We start from the raw sequence: 17,756 nt of genomic DNA, 5'->3' as shown, positions 1-17,756 counted from the left end.
GTGTAAAGACAGATGCAAAAAACGAGTTAAATAGTTCTGCTTTCTCCCTGTTACTTGTCACCTTCTTCCCACTTTCCCCCACTAATGGACCAATCATTTCCTTAACTTTTTTCTTGTTTCTTATATGTTGAAAGAAGCTTTTTTTGTTATTTTTGACTTTGGTCGCAAGCCTTAGTTCCTTTTGAGCCTTAGCTTCCCTCACTTCATCTTTGCAGGCACGGGCTGTTTGCTGATATTCTGCCTTAGTTATGTGCCCCTCTTTCCACTTCTTATACTTGTCCTTTTTATCTTTCAGTTTATCAGAGAGTTCTTTATGCAGCCAAGCTGGTCTCTTTTGAGAGCTGTTATTTTTCTGCTTCGTTGGTATTGTGCTAGACTGGGCCTTTATTATCTCACTTTTCAAAATTTCCCAAGTTTCTTGAGTTGTTTTCCCCTTTAGGATTCTCATCCATGGAATTCTTCCCAAGGTCTCTCTAAGTTTATTGAAATTAGCTCTTTTAAAGTGCAAGACTCTAGTTTGGCTGTATTCTATTGCTTGTGCTTCCATAATGTTGAATTCCAATATTGCATGATCACTTCCCCCCAAGGTTCCTGTGGCTTCGACACTTTCTATCATTTCATCTCTGTTAGTGAGAATTAAATCCAATATGGCTAATCCCCTAGTTCCCTTCTCTAGTTGTTGGGAGAGAAAGTTGTCTGCTAGGTTTGTCAGGAATCTGTTAGATCATCCACTTGGTGCAGAATTTCTCTCCCAGTTGATATCAGGGTAAAGTCCCCCATTACTATTGTGATGCGCTTCCTACATACCTTAGTTAACTGACTAGCAAAAAGTTCATTATTTCCTCTGCTTGGTTGGGCGGCCTATAGTATACACCTATGGCAATGTCATTTTTCCCCCTTTTATATTGACCCAAATACATTCAAGTTTACAGTTTTCATCACTGTTGTGCTCTATTTCTGTAGAGACAAAGTTATTTCTTATTTATTTTATTTTATTACATTTATATACCGCCCTTTCACGATGGACTCTGGGCAGTTTACAGGGTGATTAAAACAAAAATACAAAAGTTAAAAACAAATTTTAAAAATTATATTCGTCCCTGTATTAGTAAAACCCCAGTTAAAATTAAAATTAAAACTAAAATTAAAAATTCTCAGCCTGGGCCAGAGAGCTCGAAGAGCCAGGTCTTCAGGTCCCGGCGGAATGAACAGAGGTCGGGGGCAGTCCTAAGCCCCACTGGCAGCTGGTTCCAAAGGGCAGGCGCACCCACTGAGAAGGCCCTATCCCTGGGTGTCGTCCGCCACCAGTGGCACCCTGAGAAGACCCTCCCTGTGGGAGCGCACTGGACGAAGGGAGCTTGATGCCGGCAGCAGGTGTTCCCTCAGATATCCCGGACCCAAGCCATTTAGGGCTTTATAGGTCATCACCAGCACCTTGAATCTCACCCAGAGGGCAACCGGGAGCCAATGCAGCTCGCGGAGTAGAGGTGTTACATGGGAGTATCGGGAAACGGTCATCACAACTTGCGCGGCCGCATTCTGCACCAGCTGAAGCATCTGAGTGGTCCTCAAGGGCAGCCCCATGTAGAAAGCGTTGCAGTAGTCTAAACAGGAGGTCACGAGCGCATGAGTGACTGCGTAGGGCATCTCGGTCCAGATAGGGTCGCAACTGGCGCACCAGGCGAACCTGGGCAAAAGCCCCCCTGGTCACGGCTCCTATATGGTCTTCAAAATTGAGTCGTGAATCCAGGAGGACGCCCAAGTTGCGCGCCCTATCAACGGGGGGTAACACCTCACCCCCCCATCGCTAGAGATGGAATAGTCTGGTTAACCCAAGATGCCGATATGCACAGCCACTCAGTCTTGGGATTGAGATGAAGCCTGTTTCTCCCCATCCATACCTGGACCGCCTCCAGGCAACGGGACATCATGGCGAGGGCATCGCTGGGTTGGTTCGGGGTGGAAAGAAAAAGTTGGGTATCATCAGCGTACTGATGATACCCCACCCCGAAACCACGAATGATCTCACCCAGCGGCTTCATATAGATGTTGAACAGGAGGGGCGAGAGAACCGACCCCTGAGGAACTCCACAAATGAGAGGCCTCGGGGCGGATCTCTGCCCTCCCGTCAACACCGACTGCGAGCGGCCCAGGAGATAGGAGAACCACCGTAAAACGGTGCCTCCCACTCCCAACCCCCTGATCTAATAGGACCAGGACAGAGGAACAACCCCTGTCCCGAGCCCGCCAGAGATCATTCACCAGCGCGACCAATGCCGTCTCCGTACTGTGCCCGGGCCTGAAACCCGATTGGTACGGGTCCAGATAATCAGTTTCCTCCAGGAACAGAGGAAGCTGATGCGCCACCACACTCTCAACAACCTTCGCCAAAAAGCAAAGGTTGGAGACTGGACGATAGTTATTTAAAACAGCCGGGTCCAGGGGAGGCTTTTTGAGGAGGAGTCTCACCACCGCCTCCTTCAAGGCGGCATGGAAGACACCCTCTTTCAAAGAAGCAGTTATTACTGCCTGGAACCAGCCTCGTGTCTCCTCCGGGGCCGCATAAACTAGCCATGAGGGGCACGGATCCAACAAACAGGTGGTGGTGCTCAGCCTCCCCATGATCCTATCCACATCATCAGGGGAAACAGGATCGAACTCAGTCCAGATAACATGCTCAAGACCGTCTGATTCCTCCACATCAGACTCTGCCCAGTCAGAGTCCAGACCGGTCCGGATCTGAGCGATTTTGTCTGCCAGATGATGACTAAACTCCTCGGCTCGTCCCCGTAAGGGATCCTCCCTCACCTCCTGATTAAGGAGGGAGCGAGTTACCCTAAACAGGGCGGCCGGGCAATTATCTGCGGACGCTATGAGGGCAGCGAAGTAGTTAGACTTTGCCGTCCTTATCGCTGCAAGATAAGACCTTATAAAGGTTCTTAACTGCAATCGGTCAGATTCAGATCGGCTGGACCTCCAACTGCTCTCTAGACCCCGTCTCCGACGCTTCATCTCCCGGAGCTCTGCAGAGAACCACGGAGCCCAACGGGATCTGCGCCGGGTCAGAGGTCGCAAGGGTACAACACAGTCAAGTGCCCCGGCAGCCGCCCTTTCCCAGGCATCCATTATATAGAGAGCAACTCCACCTCCTCTCTTGTTTAGTCTGTTTCTTTTAAATAATTTAAATCCCTCTAGCTGTGTGTTCCATTTGTGGGTTTTGTCCCACCATGTTTCCGTAATGGCAACAATATCATATCTGGTGACAGTATTCCAGCTGAGGTGTTCAAAATCTTAAAAGACGATGCAGTAAAAGTGTTACACTCAATTTGCCAGCAAATTTGGAAAACTCAATAGTGGCCACAGGATTGGAAAAGATCAGTTTATATTCTAATTCCAAAGAAAGGCAGTGCCAAAGAATATTCAAACTATCGCATCACGGCACTCATTTCACATGCTAGTAAAGTTATGCTTAAAGGTCTACAAGCTAGACTCCAGCAGTATGTGGATCGAGAACTACCAGAAGTACAGGCAGGATTTTGAACAGGCAGAGGAACTAGAGATCAAATTGCCAACATACGCTGGATCATGGAGAAAGCTAGGGAGTTCCAGAAAAAGATCTACTTCTTCATTGACTATGCTAAAGCATTTGATTGTGTGGATCACAACAAACTGTGACAAGTTCTTAAAGACATGGGAGTACCACACCATCTTATTTGTCTCTTGATAAACCTATATGCCGATCAAGAAGCAACAGTGAGAACTGGACACGGAACCACTGATTGGTTCAAAATTGGGAAAGGAGTCTGGCAAGGCTGTATTCTGTCGCCCTGCCTGCTTTACTTATATGCAGAGCACATCATGAGAAAGGCAGGGCTAGATGAATCAAAAGTTGGAATTAAGATTGCCAGGAGAAATATCAACAACCTAAGACATGCAGATGATACCACTCTAATGGTAGAAAGTGAAGAGGAACTAAAGAGCCTCTTGTTGCAGGTGAAGAAGGAGAGTGCAAAAGTTGGCTTTAAACTTAACATTAAGAAAACCAAGATCATGGCATCTGGCCCTCACAATTCCTGGCAAGTAGATGGGGAAGAAATGGAGGTAGTGACAGATTTTATTTTTCTGGGTTCCAACATCACTGCAGATGGGGACTGCAGCCAAGAAATTAAAATACACATGGTCCTGGGGAGGATAGCCATGGCAACTCTAGACAGCACACTAAAAAGCAGAGACATCACCCTGCCAACAAAAGTGCGTATAATCAAGGCTATGGTTTTCCCAGTTGCAATGTATGGCAGTGAAAGCTGGACCATAAAAAAGGTTGAGCGCCAAAGAATTGAAGCCTTTGAACTATGGTGCTGGAGAAGACTCCAGCAAGTACCTTGGACTGCAAGGCAATCAAACCGGTCAGTCCTAGAGGAGATCAACCCTGACTGCTCTTTAGAAGGCCAGATCCTGAAGTTGAAACTCAAATACTTTCGCCATCTAATGATTGGGATCTTTGCTGTGTTAATTCAGCCTTCCATCCTTCTGAGGTTGGTAAAATGAGGACTCAAATTGTTGGGGGGCAATATGCTATTGGTATTCTGTCAGCCATCATGAATCTTTCTTCTTTTTCCTTCAGCAGGTGATCCCAGGAAAAGTGGACAAAGTTCCAGTTGTTAGATTTTCTCCGCTCAGAAGCCTGCAACTGAGAAGGCACCAGAAATTATGCTGGGTGGAGAAATACTTCAATGGAAGGTCCCCTCAGAGGAAACAGGAGAGACTGTTCAAGAGCTCTGAGTGCGGGATATCCTTTGCTCACAAATCCCTCCTTTTGATTAACCGGAAGCTGGACACGGGGAATGGATCCCATCTGTGTTTGAAGTGTGGGAACTCATTTTGTCGCTGTGGGGCTTTCCCAAACGTCTCCGGAGCCACCCCAGACTGAAGTCCTATAAATGTGGAGTGTGGGAAGCATTTTGCTAAAGGCTGGGACATCGGGGCTCATTAGCGTATCCACCAGCGAAAGAGGCGTCAGGAAGGCCTCAGTGTTTTTCCAGGCCTCAGAACAGCCCAACTGAAGAGAAACCCTGCAATTGTGTGCAGTGTGGGCTTTGCTTTTCTCAAAACTCAGAGATGCTTAAACATCAAGAAATCCATACTGGACAAAACCCTTACCAGTGTCTGGAGTGTGAAAAATCTTTTGTTCGAAAAACAAGTCTCAAAGTCCATAGGAAAGTTCACATGAAAATAAAACCTTATAAATGCTTCAAGTGTGGAAAATGTTTCACTCGGAGTTCATCTCTTTGCAAACATGATAAAATACACACAGAGAAGGAAAGCAGAACATGCCCAGAATGTGGGAAATGTTTTTCCAGCAAATCAGCTGTGCAGCAACATCAGAGAATCCACACTGGGGAAAAACTTTATGAATGTCTGGAGTGTGGGAAATGTTTTTCCATAAAATCAGCCCTCCATCGACATCAGAGAAGCCACACTGAGGAAAGACCCCATGAATGCCCAACATGTGACAAACGATTTGTGTATTCTTCTGGACTTCAGAGACACCAGAAGAGTCACACAGGAGAAAAACCCTATAAATGTAACGACTGTGAGAAATGTTTTACTGTAAAGGAAAGTCTTTTTCAACATCAGATAATTCACACAGGGGAGAAACCGTATCAGTGCATCGAGTGTGGAAAATTTTTTCGTGTGATAGCAAACCTCAGAGATCATGAGAAAATTCACAGAGGGGTAAAAAAATTCAAATGTTTACACTGTGGGAAAGCATTTATTCAGTCATCTAACCTTAGACGTCACTGGCAAGTCCATATAGGAGAGAAGCCCCATAAATGCTCGGAGTGCGATAAATGTTTTTCTCAGAAAAGTAGTCTTTTGATACATCAGAGCACCCACAGTGGAGAGAAACCATATAAATGTCCGGAGTGTGGGAAGTGTTTTTCTTGCCAAGTATATCTTAGAAGACACGAGACGATTCACACAGCAAACAAGCCTGTGCAGAAAAATAAAATGTGCTCAGAATGTGGGAGATGTTTCTCAGAAAGGTCACAGCTAACTCGACACGAGAGATTTCACACCGGAGACAGGCCCTATCAATGTCCAGAATGCGACAAGCGATTTGTGATGTCTGCTGATCTCCGGAGACACCAGAAGGGGCACACAGGAGAGAGGCCCTATAAATGTGGGGAGTGTGGGAAAGGTTTTCTCACATCAACATTGCTTCGGGATCATCAGAGAATCCACACAGGGGAGAAGCCGTACAAATGCGTGGAGTGTGGGAAATGCTTTACCGTAAAACAACACCTTCGACGACATCAAAACATCCATAAAAGAATGAAGCCATAAAGACTCATAGAGTGTAGAAATATTTTCCTTAAAAGGGAAATACCAGGAAACTCACATGGGAGAACACCTAAGAGGCCCTGATGGTGGAACAGTTTTTCATTGTTGTTCAACCCTTAGAGGTGATGTAAAAGTTCTTAAAAGTAGAAACTCTTTGATCGTGAGAGAACATTTTTTCTGTCATTCATCCCTTAAAAATCATACTCCAATCCATATGGGAAAGGTAGAAGAATTAACTAGTGGAACATCCTGCGTCCAGAAGCTGTGAATGCTCCAACACTGGAAGTTTTTAAGAAGAGACTGGACAGCCATTTGCCTGAAATGGTATAGCGTTTCCTGCCTGAGCAGAGGTTTGGATTAGATGACCTCCAAGGTCCCTAGCCTATATCCATAAAATGGAGTTCTAAATTCTTCTGGCGCTTGTTTCCTGATTTAGTCTTCCTTTAAATGCTGATATCCATCTTAAACACCTGATAGCATTTTTCTTTCTTTTCCAAAAACAGGCAAGGAAGTTTAAATCTCTTTGCAACAACTTCTTCCTGATCCAGCCTTTGTTCAAGTTCAGTTAATGTCTCCTTTCTTTCTCTTGAGTTTCTATCTAAACAATGGGGTGGCATAATAGCACTATTCCAGTATTTCAGGGGCTGCCAGAAAGAAGAGAGGATCAACTTATTTTTCAAAGCACCTGAAGGCACGACAAGAAACAATGGATGGAAACTAATCAAGGAGAGAAGCAACCTGGAATTAAGAAGAAATTTCTTTCAACCCCCTTTAAAAAAAATCTATTTATTCACCCATCAATCAATGGAATCCATCAAGGCCTGCTAATTACTGTTGGGACACTGCAGCGAGATGCATCAGACACCAAGTGCAAACAAAGTTCAGCAGCAAAACGCTTTTTGCCTGTTGAATTCGTGCAGCATGTCAGAAATATTATGGAATTAAATACATTATAGTCATTAAAGGTTAATTTCATATTGCTCAAGAGTCCTAAGTGATCCAGTCATTCTAAAATTACATTTGTTTTCAGTTTGAAGGGGTCTCGTAATTACCAAATGTCTTCGCAAGATTCAAAACTTTTTAAAGAAGTTGTGATCCACTGTAATACTCCATATTGGGAAGGTCCAAAATGAATGCATGACCTCTTCCCCATAATTACCATTCATAATCTGATGTGGGCAGATGGCCAAAATTATTTGTTAAGAGGATGGTTTAGGACAGGGGTAGGCAACCTTGGCTCTTTTACGACTCGTGGACTGAGCCAGCCGTGCTGAGGGGAAAGGGAGAGGTTTCCAAGCTGAGCCATACTGTCTCAGGAATTCTGGGAGTTGAAGTCCACGAGTCATAAAAGAGCCAAAGTTGCCTACCTGTCAGAATCCATTTATATCACATTCATAAATGTATGTTTAAAACATTATCTGCCCCCCCCATGGATCCTGCCATCTCCCAAATGCCTGCCTTAGGTTATTTCAAAGACCTAGGGAAACCTTTTAAACTGGGGGAGCAAAAGGGAGGGTTAGAGAAGAAGGCATCTGGCCTGTGTCTCCATTTGAATTTGCAGAGGAAGAAGGCAATAACCATAAAGATTCAAAGTTCCCTTTTTCCCACGAAAGGGATGACACGAAGTAAAATTATGGGGGGCTGACCAAATGGGGTTGAGGGAAGGGGGGTTGAACCGGGAACACTTTATAAAGTTTCAGTTTGTAAAACAATACCAAGTCCTGTCTTGTATTTCCACAACCTAGCATGTCCTAGTAAAAATTCCTTTTGGACTAGAATTGACTCCAAGAGTTTTTGTTTTCCTAAGATGTGGATTGGGGTGGGTCCTGACACTACCCCTGATTTAGGAGAAACAGTCCTTTTTGTATATTCACACACACACGTATTTGCATGAAGTTTCTTTGATCTGTGAATATAATCCTTAATAAAATTATTGTTCAAAATAATCAAGAGGGCTGCTTTCAGGGAGTTTTAAAAAGTCAAGACGGCAGTCAAATTGTGCCATCTTCTTCAGGAAAAGAGCTGCTGCTTTTTAGCTGTGTATGTGATGCCTGTTAAAGCAGCAGCCATCTTGATCCTTTTTTTTTATTTTACCGTATTTTCCAGCGTATAAGATGACCTGGCGTATAAGACGACCCCCAACTTTTAAGAAGATTTTCAAGGTTTTTCGTCTTATACGCCGGAAAATACTTACATGCCAGTTGCCAAGTGTCCAACACAAGCCCGATTCAGCCCCGTCTGATGGAGATGGTGCAAAGCCTCCCTTTGGAAGCCCAAAGGGGCTTTTCCTTCCACCCACCCATTTGAGAGCACATTTGCAGACGGAGCAGCCGCGCGTCTGGAGCCAAGCCCCGCCCAGGAGGCGGTCAGCCAGGTGGGCTCGGAAGATGCGCTGGAGAGGCTTGGGATTGAGTTGGCCATGCCGAGGCCAGCTGGCGAGGGCCGCTGCGTGGTCTGTGGGCGAGAGGGGCGCCAGGCCCGCCAGAAGTCCCCGGAAGTTCCTGGAACTTAGAATGGCCTGGCGGTGGGCGGGCACTCCCTCCCCAGGGAGATTGCAGGGGAGGCGTCCTTCGGGGGGGGCGGTGCAACCACCCCACCAGTGCCTGGGGTCCAGCTCCACCCCACGGAAGGCGGCTCTCGGGCCCCTGCGGGGAAGAGGGGCTTCGGTGGGGCTCTTGCATTCGAGCTCTGGCCGGGAGGACGCCTCTCAGCCCAGGAGGCTCTTTTCAGGGGAGGGCGCGGGTGACGCGCAAAAGGGATCGTTTCACCTGAGGGCTCCTAGACCTTGGGGGCAGCGAGGGGGCAACTTTTGCCAATTGCACCTGCGCATACAAGACCCGCAAAGGCGATAGCGGAGGGCCGCCCTGCCCTCCCTGTCCGTCGCAGAGGAGGCGAAGGCCCGACTGGCCCCGCCGGCCCTCCCGCTGCTCCCGCGCTTCTGCTGGCCCCCGAGGCGCAGCGTTTCCCGGGCGGTAGGCAGCGCCGGAGGGCAGCTGCCACCCCGCCACAGCCGGCGCCCCTCCTGCTTCCCCCCCCAGGCCTTGAACTTCTCCCATTGAGTGCAGGGCGGGGCAGCTCCGCCCGCCACCTCTTTTTTACAACTCGTGCCGCTTCCCGCACTGTCGGCCGAGGCACGGTCGGCCCGGGCTCCCGGTCCCCCTTCCCGGCCGGCTTCCCGCCCTGCCTCTCATGGAGCTGGACTGGGCGTGCAGCCTCTCGGTGTGGCTGCTTTTCCTGGGCAGCCTGGCAGTGCGGCTCCTGCGCTCGGACCTGTTGCTGAGCCGGCGGCTGCTGCTGCGTGTGGGACTGCTGGCCGTCCTGCAGGCGCTGGGCCAGGCCATCCTGCCGCTGCCCCTCAGCGGCGCGCTCACGGCGGCTGCCTGCTGGCTCGTCTCGGCCAGCACCGCCTGGCGGAAGCGCATCCCCGCGGGGGGGAGAGCGGTGCTGGTGACAGGTGAGTCCGGCGGGCGCGAGGCCCTCCCCTCGGGCCAAGAGCCGACGGGCAGCGCCGCCTTCGCGTGGGGAGAGCCGCCCGACGCTCCCGCCCAGCCGTGTCCCGGAGCCGCGTTGGAGATAGCTCGGTTGAGCGGGGTGGCCCGGCTTTGCAAGAACGGGGACGCTCGACTGATTTATGTTTTTTTTCCGGCGTATAAGACGACCCGGCGTATAAGACGACCCCCCAACTTTTGAGAAGATTTTCATGGTTTAAAAAGTAATCTTATACGCCGGAAAATACGGTATTTTAATTCCATTTATATCCCGCCCTTCTCCGAAGACTCAGGGTGGCTTACAAGCTTAGCAGTAGCCTTCATTCTATGTATATGCCTGCTTATTAGGGCTTTCACACACACCCCAAGCGGCATTATTACAAAGTCAGCTTAATTGCCCCCAACAATCTGGGTCCTCATTTTACCTACCTCGGAAGGATGGAAGGCTGAGTCAACCTTGAGCCTGGTGGGATGCGAACCTGCACTAATTGCAGGCAGCTGGTGTTACTTAAGGAGGCATTAGCCCACTGCTCCACCAAGGCTCTGTTGACTCCATCTTCTGTAGCTGGAGACATCTGACTTCCTGGATTGAATTGAAAGACGTAGATTTCGGATGAACTTTATGAAAAATGTCCTCCAGCTTTGAATGGATCCCTGCTCTTAAGGGCAGATCATTAGTGGCTACCTAGAATGAATGAACATTTATTGTCAAAGTACAACTATGTGTACATTAAGATTAGCTGAGCCTCCCTTTGTGCTCCCACCCCCCAACACACAGTGACAACAAACCATCTTACTACACCATGTGAACCAACTACACCACACACCGGCCTCCCAAGTCAATTCTGCATGCAATTCACAAAAGTTATTTCTCATTCAAAAGCCTAACAGTCCACGGATGAAAGCTGTTTTTCAGCCTGTTGGTGCAGTGGCTATACTCCTATATCTCCTACCCAATGGTAGGAGAGTAAAGAGATACCGTCCAGGGTGTGAGTCCTCCATGAGAGTTTTCCTCACTTTTCCAAGGCAACGAGCCCTGGTGAGGTCATCCAGTGGTGTCACGGGACAGCACACAATGTCTAGTGCTGTACATACCACCCTCTGTAATACTTTCCTATCCGTGGCTGTCAGGCCAGCATACCAAACCACAATACCATACGAGAGGACGCGCTTTATAATAGACCGGTAAAAGAGGGTTATTAGCCATTGTTCTACCCTGTTCTTCCGCAAGACCCTGATAAAGTGAAGCCTCTGTTGGGCCTTTCTAGCCACCTGGGTTGGGTTAACTTGCCAGGTCGGATCTTCACAGAGGTAGACTCCCAGAAATTGAAAGGAGGAAACTCTCTCCACACAGTCCTCCCTGATGTAAAGTGGGGCAGGTTCCTTCTTTTTTCTCCGGAGGTCTAGCACCATCTCTTTTGTCTTGCCGATGTTCAGGCGCACGTTGTTGCAACACCATATGGATAGTTTTTGTACCTCCGCCCTGTATGCTTTCTCATCCTTTGGGCTAGGCCAGGGGTAGGCAACCTCGGCTCTTTTATGACTCATGGAGTTCAACTCCCTCTGGGAGTTGAAGTCCATGAGTCATAAAAGAGCCGAGGTTGCTTACCCATGGGCTAGGCAGACGCTGCTTATCACGCCCACCTCCCTACCACACAACCCATCCTCCACAGCCATCTCAGCCTTGCCAGGTCAGATCTTCACAGAGGTAGACTCCCAGAAATTTAAAGAAGGAAACTCTCCACACAGTCCTCCCCAATATAAAGTGGGGCAGGTTCCTCCGGAAGTCTAGCACCATCTCTTTTGTCTTGCCGATGTTCAGGTGCAAGTTGTTGTTACTACATCATATGGATAGTTTTTGTAGCTCCGCCTGGTATGCTAGAAGAAGAAGTTGGAAGTTGGTGGTCATCTAGTCCAACCCCCTGCTCAGGCAGGAAACCCTATACCATTTCAGACAAGTGGCTGGCCAGTCTCTTCTTAAAAACTTCCAGTGTTGGAGCATTCACCACTTCTGGAGGCAGGTTCTTCCACTGGTTAATTGTTCTAACTGTCAGGAATTTTCTCCTTAGTTCTAGGTTGCTTCTCTCCTTGACTAGTTTCCATCCGTTGCTTCTTGTCCTGCTTTCAGGTCCTTTGGAGAATAGCTTGACTCCCCTCTTCTTTGTGGCAGCCCCTGAGATATTGGAACACTGCTATCATGTCACCCCTCACCTTTCTCTTCATTAAACTACACATACCCAATTCCAGCAACCGTTCCCTATATGTTTTAGCCTCCAGTCCCCCAATCATCTTTGTTGCTCTTCTCTGTACTCTTTCTAGAGTCTCGACATCTTTTTTACATCGTGGTGACCAAAACTGGATGCAGTATTCCAGGTGTGGCCTTACCAAGGCATTGTAAAGTGGTATTAGTACTTCACGCAATCTTGATTCTATCCCACTGTCAATGCAGCCTAGCACTGTGTTGGCTTTTTTGGCAGCTGCAGCACACTGCTGGCTCATATTTAAGTGATTGTCCACTAGGACTCTGAGATCTCTCTCACAGTTGCTACTATCGAGCAAGCTACCACCTATACTATACCTGTGCATTTGATTTTTCCTGCCTAAATGTAGAACCTTACTTTTTCCACCATTGAATTTCATTTTGTTAGATAGCACCCAGTGTTCGAGTCTGTCCAGATCCTCCTGTATCTTAAGCCTATCTTCTGGAGTATTGGCTATTCCTGCCAGCTTGGTGTCATCTGCAAATTTGATGAGTTCCCCATCTATCCCCTCATCCAAACCGTTGATGAAGATGTTGAAGAGCACTGGGCCCAGAACAGAGCCCTGGGGCACCCCACTACACCCTTCCATGTAGATGCCAGCTACGAATCCATCTGGTGGTGATGCTATCTAACCCACATTTTTCTATCTTATCAAGTTGTAGGTTGTGATCTACTTTACCAAATGCCTTACTGAAGTCCAAGTAAATTACATCTACAGCATTCCTCTGGTCCACTAGTTCTGTCACTTGGTCTGTCTCATCCTTTAGGCAGACCCTCCTTATCACACCCGCCTCCCTACCATGCAACCCATCCTCCACAGCCATCTCAGCCTTCCCAGGTGCTGGATAGGGGATCCCTCGTCCGAGCCCACCCCCAAACTTCACGGGGAACCAGGGAGCGAGGATCCCCAGCCGCCTCTTCCTACTCCCGGGAGGAGAGAGGGAGGGAGGGAAAAGCTCCCGGGCTCTCCAGCCTCCGCCCGGCTCCCTCCGAGGGGGAAGCGGCGATTTCCGATCCCCGAAACTCCGGGTCCTCCAACGGAGGAGTAGAGGAAGGAGGGGCCAGAGCGCCCACTCTCCCAGGAGGCTGGAAATGGAACCGGAAAGGGCGGGGAGAAGCCTCCGAGGTGGCCCTCTAGGAAGCTCCACTCGTTCTCCCTCCCATCTCTGCTGTTTCAGAGGTGAGTTGAGTTTCCGGGGATTTTTTTCTTTCCCGCCTTTTTCCCCCTTGCGGCATTTTGGGCGGCGGTGCAACTTCTGGGCGTCCGGCCAGGCTGCTCCTCGGCAGGTGGGGCTGCTCCTGCTCTCCCTCGGCCGGCCAGGAGGAAGGTAGCAGGGTTGAAAAGCCCTGCTTTATTTGTCTTGGCTACGTTTCTTATATCTCCTCCTTTGTAACTGGCATTTATGTCCTCATCTTCTCCCTAACCAGAAAACATCCCCTTTCCTTCTGCTTAATATAAATGGAGAAGAACAAATGTCCTGGATTTTATTCCAATGTTTGATTTTCTATCGTTTCTACAAAGCTGGCTAGAATCTCTAAAAAGCTGTTATTTCCCTTGTGTTTTCTCAGAAGAGGTTGTGATGCGGCAGTTGCTTCTTGGTGGCTGATTTAGAAAGGAAACTAGCCAATGGTAGAAGAAGCTTCTGAGAGAAATGGAGAGGAAAGGAAGGGAAAAATGAACAGAGCTGCAGATGAGAAAAGTGGGGGGGGAGGGAGGAATTCAGGATGGATGTTGGACTTGACCCAAGACCTCAAACTGCAGAATTCAATGACACCGAAGGGAAAATGATGAAATATGAGAGGAGAAAAACTTTTTAATAGCTTACTATAATTTTATTAAACCGTAAAGGGCATGGGATAAAATTTGAGTTTCACCCCCTCACACATTCCCAAAGAAGGGATCAGCTTTCAAACCAGAAATTACACATCCCTCAACTAAAGCATTGCTAGTTTAACCATGGTTTCTGGTGCTGCTGCCCTTGGAGAAGTGATTCCAGTGGTTGGGTGGATGCAACACACAAAGCCGAAACAAAGTGGCTGACGTGGGAGCCCAAAGTCTGTCTTGCGCAGGTAGGACCCCAGGTGGAGGTTTTGGCCAAAGGATGTCATCAGCCTCCCTTTGGGGAAATGGGGGTCTCAACCCCCACCATGAGGTAATGCTGACCCCAATGAATATATTTACACCCTCCCTAAACTATAAAAGAATAAATAGTCGTTTTAGGAGGACCCCATGTTCAGTCTGTGGAGGCCCAGAGAACAATGTCCATGAATAACTACATAGGTTGTTCTCTCTGCATTGGAGCTACCTGATATATACAAAGTCTACGGGGCGGGGGTCTTTGCCATGTTTTCTCACATGATAGACACAACCACACACACCAGAAAAAGGAAAAGGCACGGATCATTAACAATTCGAGCAGGCAAATGGGCCCAACAGAGAAAGCCGTGACAGCGCAGTGATTAAAATGCAGTGTTGCAGGCTAACTGCCAACTGCCAGCAGTTCGATTCTCACGTGCACAAAGTTGACTCAGCCTTCCATCCTTCCGAGGTCAGTAAAATGAGGACCCAAATTGTTGGGGGACAATATGCTGACTCTGTAAACCGCTTAGAGAGGTCTGTAAAGTACTGTAAAGCGGTGTATATGTCTAAGTCCTATTGCTATTTTGTCAGCCATCTTGAAGCTTTCTCTCTTCTTTTCTTTTTCCTTCATCCAGCAGGTGACACCCGGGAAAAGTGGACAAAGTTCCAGTTGTTAGATTTTCTGCGTTTAGAAAGCCCTGCAACTGAGAAGGCGCCGGAAATTATGCTGGGTGGAGAAATACTTCAGTGGAACAGCCCAACTGAAGAGAAACCCTGCAATTGTGTGCAATGTGGGCTTTGCTTTTCTCAAAACTCAGAGATGCTTAAACATCAACACTAGACAAAAACTTTACCAAGGTTTGTAGTGTGGGAAATCTTTTGTTCAAAAAACAAGTCTCAAAATCCACAGAAACATACACATGGCAATAAAACCTTATAAATGTTTAGTGTGTGAAAAATGTTTCGCTCGGAGTTCATCTCTTTGCATGCATGATAAAACACACACAGAGGAGGAAAACAGAACGTGCCCAGAATGTGGGAAATGTTTTTCCAGCAAATCAGCCTTGCGGCGACATCACAAAATCCACACTGGACAAAAACCTTATCAATGTCTGGAGTGTGGGAAATGTTTTTCCATCAAATCAGCCCTTCATCGACATCAGAGAATCCACACTGCGGAAAGACCCCATGAATGCCCAGAATGTGGGAAACGATTTAGCAGATCTACCACACTTTGGGAACACCAAAAGACGCACACAGGAGAAAAACCCTATAAATGTAACGATTGTGAGAAATGTTTTGCTCTAAAGAGAAGTCTTTTTCGACATCGGATTGTCCACACAGGGGAGAAACCCTACCAGTGCATCGAGTGTGGAAAATTTTTTCGTATGATAGCAAACCTCAGAGATCATGAGAAAATTCACAGAGGGGTAAAAAAATTCAAATGTTTAGACTGTGGGAAAGCATTCATTCATTCATCTCACCTTAGAAGTCACTGGCAAATCCATACAGGAGAGAAGCCCCATAAATGCTCGGAGTGCGATAAATGTTTTTCTCAGAAAAATAATCTTTTGAGACATCTGAGGACCCACAGTGGAGAGAAACCATATAAATGTCCGGAGTGTGGGAAGGCTTTTTCTTCCCAATTATATCTTAGAAGACACGAGACAATTCACACAGGAAAGAAGCCTTACAAGCCTGTGCAGAAAAATAAAATGTGCTCACAATGTGGGAGATGTTTCTCACAAAGGTCACACCTAATTCGACACGAGAGACTTCACACCGGAGACAGGCCCTATCAATGCCCAGAATGCGACAAGCGATTTGTGGAGTCGGCTGCACTCCGGAGACACCAGGAAGGGCACACAGGAGAGAAACCCTATAAATGTGGGGAGTGTGGGAAAGGTTTTCTCACATCAACATTGCTTCGGGTTCATGAGAGAATCCACACGGGGGAAAAGCCGTACAAATGTGTGGAGTGTGGGAAATGCTTTTCCCAGAAACAAAACCTTGGAAGTCATCAAAATGTCCATAAAAGAATGAAGCCATAAAGGTTCATAAAGCGTCGACTTTTTGCTCAAAAAGGAGACATCAGAAGATTCAGCGTAGAGGAGAATAATGGTAAAGAGATGAACTCATTGCAGAGGGATTTAGTGTTTCATCTTTTTCTTATGTAGAGTTAAGAGAAAAATTTAAAGTAGATGAAATGATATTGAACAAGAGACTATTAGGGAGAATTTGAAACTGAACTACTGTTAGTGCAAATGATGGACATGTAATTACTTGGCTAGCCATGATAATCTCGGTATTCTTCACCAACACTAAAGTTCCAAAACTGTCACGCACTTCCTATCCTTCTCTTATCCATTTTTCTCTTTTGCAGAATGTCACGGAATATCGTGGCTACCACCATTCCGATCTTAAGTTTGCGTCACTCTAGGCTATATCAATAAAATAATTCTGGAATTTGGTTTCTGTTTCCTGACTTGGCCTCCCTTGAAGAGCTGATATCCGTCTTGACCCTGGGATATATTTCTTTCCAAAATGTTGCAAGGAAAGGCATATTAAATTTAGGTCCTACTCCTGGGATTTCTTTGCTACCGCCCAAGCATTCTCCTACCGTTTATTCATAAAATTCCAAATTGGGTCAAAATCCATCTTTGAGGTTTTGTATCTTTTGTGTCACACTAGAAAACAAAATGTTCAGACTAGTGAGAGAAAAGCAACAAAGATGATTAGGGGAACGGAAGCTAAAACATAAAAGGAATTGTTGCAGGAACTGGTTATGTCTAGTCCAGGGGTAGGCAACCTTGGCTCTTTTATGACTCGTGGACTTCAGTTAAGAACCTTTATAAGGTCTTATCTTGCTGCGATGAGGACGGTGAAGTCTAATTACTTCGCCGCCCTCATCGCGTCCGCAGATAATTGGTTCGTCTCAATCCCGCCAAGACTGAGTGGCTGTGCATATCGGCATCTCGGGTCAACCAGACTATTCCATCTCTAACGATAGGGGGTGAGGTGTTACCCCCCGTTGATAGGGCTCGCAACTTGGGCATCCTCCTGGATTCACGACTCAATTTTGAAGACCATATAGGAGCCGTGACCAGGGGGGCTTTTGCCCAGGTTCGCCTGGTGCGCCAGTTGCGACCCTATCTGGACCGAGATGCCCTACGCACAGTCACTCATGCGCTCGTGACCTCCCGTTTGGACTACTGCAACGCTCTCTACATGGGGCTGCCCTTGAGGACCACTCAGAGGCTTCAGCTGGTGCAGAATGCGGCCGCGAGAGTTGTGATGGCGGTCTCCTGATACTCCCATGTAACACCTCTACTCCGTGAGCTGCATTGGCTTCCGGTTGCCCTCCGGGTGAAATTCAAGGTACTGGTGATGACCTATAAAGCCCTACATGGCTTGGGTCCGGGATATCTGAGGGAACACCTGCTGCCGGCATCAAGTTCCCTTCGTCCAGTGCGCTCCCACAGGGAGGGTCTTCTCAGGGTGCCACCGGTAAGAGATTGCCGGCGGACGACACCCAGGGATAGGGCCTTCTCAGTGGGTGCGCCTGCCCTTTGCAACCAGCTG

At 47.6% G+C, this 17,756-nt stretch overlaps 1 long non-coding RNA gene across 1 annotated transcript; it reads left to right on the top strand.

The window, feature by feature from the left end:
* The first annotated feature begins 4,234 nt into the window (after positions 1-4,234).
* On the top strand, positions 4,235-7,325 carry LOC308661262. The gene is made up of 2 exons (XR_014024933.1): positions 4,235-4,535; positions 4,625-7,325. It is a non-coding gene; the product is annotated as an uncharacterized lncRNA (long non-coding RNA).
* Positions 7,326-17,756: the final 10,431 nt, after the last annotated feature.

This window comes from Vipera berus, assembly GCF_964194415.1.
Source record: "Vipera berus genome assembly, chromosome: 2".
NCBI lineage: Eukaryota > Metazoa > Chordata > Lepidosauria > Squamata > Viperidae > Vipera > Vipera berus.
The sequence above is the reverse complement of the archived record's forward strand: the minus strand, read 5'-3'. Positions and strand labels throughout refer to the sequence as shown.